The following is a 3,010-nucleotide window of genomic DNA, read 5'->3' on the forward strand; positions in this document are numbered from 1 at the left end:
ATATATATATATATTTATATTAATGTGTATTATCTATAATCTGTTGCTGAACACTCTCTTTCTTACACTGTTGTCTTTTATCTCTCTCATAACTCTCAATGGTCTCTCTAAGCTGGCTGGCCTATTGTCTCCCTAGTGTGACGTCATGCAATGCATTGTGGGAGAAAAGCAAACCACTGTAAAATATGACTTACTTTTTTGTGTTATTTTGTGTTTAGTGATACTTTTCAATATCATATACAGTGGATAACAGTTTGAATGTTTATTACCAACAATCAATAAGTGCAAATTCGTTGGAAAATTAAACCTGCAACATGGGCTTTAATAGGAGGTGGCTTGTTTCCCCACGTCCTCCTGTAGGTCTCCTCAATGATCGCCGTTGCCGTAGCTCCAGAATCAATTTCAAACTTAAAATCCCTTCCTTCAACAGTCACTGTTGCTTAATTAGGTGGTTCCTCGTTTGTGTTCAGAACAAACACGTTTTTGTCTTGTCTTGTTTTAGCCTAACATAGCTACTAGTGGCTAACATAGCCATTTCCGTTTTCTCATCTACATCAACTGAAATGTTAAGACGTTTTTGTATATCATTGTGTCTCTGTGTCTGATTAGGCGATTAAAGAATCATAAATTCATGCCGTTTTGCCATGTCATGTTGGGCCACAACCAATCATAGCTTGCCGTCTTTCACGACTTTCATGGTATGATCAGGAAGGTGCTGGTGACTAGCTTTCAAAAACAAGAATATAAACCAAAATGGTGTCCGAAGCAGCGGGTTTGATACAGCGGGTTTGATAATTTGTGTTTTAAAAGCCTAATACAAGAAAGAAAGAAATGACAGACCTTTCCTCTTGTTCACATTTCCACGTAGCCACACTTACATGGCTTACAAATTTCATAACTCCAATATATTTTTTTCAATACTGCATAATATTTCATAGTGACAGTTGGACAATAAGCTTGGCAGAAGTTTAAATAGACCAGACATTATTTATTTAATGGTATTTGACACATTCAGTGAACATTTAGTAGCAAGAATCAGTGATACGCCTCATGCTCATGAACCTCATGCCACTCATGCCCATGTCCCTGAAGACCTGTAATCTAAGGGCCTAGGTACAGAATCTGCATTCTGTAGTGGGTGCTCGTAATCAGCCAGTGGCCGTCCATCACGTGGCAGGACTGGCAGTCGTTCATACGGTAACGGTCCATCATGTTGTCACAGTCGTCTATCAGCTCGTAACTCTGACCACCAAAGTTCTCCCTCTCATAGATCTTTATCCTGAACTGACCTCTGTGCTGTTTTTTGGAGAGAACAAAAACAAAATTGTCTTAACATAAAGTTAGTGCTGGTTGTCACCTGTAGTAGAACATAGTATCACAAGATGCCGTGTCTACCTACCATGGGGATCATACGCAAGAACCTGATGCTGGTCTATTCATTCCATCATGCTCAGTAGTCAGAGTACTCTCCCTTTCATGAAGTTACGGTTTACCATGTAGTTGGGGCGGTCGTAGACCATGAAGCAGCCGCTCTCCACCCTGCAGGACTGGCACCTGCTCAGGTAGGAGGTCAGCTCAGGGCAGTCGCTCATGCACTCATAGGAACGACCCTGGAAGTTCCTCTCCTCGTAGAAAGTAATCTGAAATAGTGAACTGTAATGGTTAGAAATAAGCAGCAAGATGAATGTAGTGATCCTATTTTGTAAACAGTAATTTCTGCTTATTGCAAAAAGATTATAAAGTACCTTTCCCCTCATGTTCATGTTGGTCATGTTGGCTGTAGATGTGCTGTTGCTCCTGAACTGCCTTCCTACCTGGTTTAAACCTTTCCTTTTATACACGACCAACGTAAAGAATTAGTGCCCCCTCCCCCTTAAATAGCCCCCTTACTCAGCAACTTACTATGGAAGCCAACAGAAGGGGTTATGTAATTTTTTTTCAAGGTCTGAGTACTATGACGTCCTGACAAAAGTGTTTTTTGCCTGTAGTCTTCACATAAGAGTTGAGTAGATGTAGTAGATGAGAAAACAAAGTATTTAGCAAATACAATTACTGTTAATCAAATGTATTCAAATAATAGAACACAGTAAGTGACAAAGATTAATCTCAAATAATGTAATGATAGTAGTATGAATAGGCTCAGATTTATGATATGGTGTTAAATACTAACATAACATACTAACAATGTATATTTTAGTTTTACATCATCTGTTCTGTGGTGCTATTGGTCAACGTCACAAAAAAACATTTTTCCTATTTAGGAAAAAAAAACACTTCTCTTTTTGTTGGGATATCATAGTACCCAGTCCTTGAAAAATTACATAACCCTTTCTGTTGGCTTCCATAGTAAGTTGCTGAGTAAGGGGGCTCTCTGAAGGGGAGGGGGCACTCATTCTTCACGTTTGGTTGTGTATAAAAGGAAAGGGTTAAACCAGGTAGGAAGGCAGTTCAGGAGCAACAGAACATCTACAGCCAACATGACCAACACCGACATGAACATGAGGGGAAAGGTACTTTTTAAAATCTTTTGTAATAGAGAAAGACATCGTTTAACGAAAATCGGATCACTAAATCACCTTGCTGCTATTTCTAACCATTAACAGTCACATATTTTTCAGATCATCTTTCGAGCGGAGAGGAAATTCCAGGGTCGTTCCTATGAGTGCATGAGCGACTGCCCTAGACTGCCTCCGACCTGAGCAGGTGCACTCCTGCCGGGTGGAGAGCGGCTGCTCATGGTCTACGACCGCCCCAACTACAGGGGAAACCAGTACTTCATGAAGAGGGGAGATACGCTGACTACATGAGCATGATGGAAGAGGGACTAGCATCAGGTTCTTGCCGTATGATCCCCATGGTAGGTATAACACGGAATCTGGATATATTGTTCTACTACAGGTGACAACCAGCTAACAACTTGATACTAAGACATTTGTTTTGGTTCTCTCCAAAAAAAAAACAGCACAGAGGCCAGTTCAGGATGAAGATCTATGAGAGGGAGAACTTTGGT

The 3,010-nt window shown here is 40.5% G+C and overlaps 1 long non-coding RNA gene across 1 annotated transcript; it reads right to left on the reverse strand.

The window, feature by feature from the left end:
- Positions 1-1,487: 1,487 nt before the first annotated feature.
- Positions 1,488-1,836, reverse strand: LOC116688880 (uncharacterized). The gene is made up of 2 exons (XR_004331876.1): positions 1,746-1,836; positions 1,488-1,640 (listed from the first exon to the last, which is right to left on the reverse strand). It is a non-coding gene; the product is annotated as an uncharacterized LOC116688880 (long non-coding RNA).
- Positions 1,837-3,010: the final 1,174 nt, after the last annotated feature.

The sequence above is a fragment of the Etheostoma spectabile genome, chromosome 5 (assembly GCF_008692095.1).
Source record: "Etheostoma spectabile isolate EspeVRDwgs_2016 chromosome 5, UIUC_Espe_1.0, whole genome shotgun sequence".
Classification (NCBI taxonomy): Eukaryota; Metazoa; Chordata; class Actinopteri; order Perciformes; family Percidae; genus Etheostoma; species Etheostoma spectabile.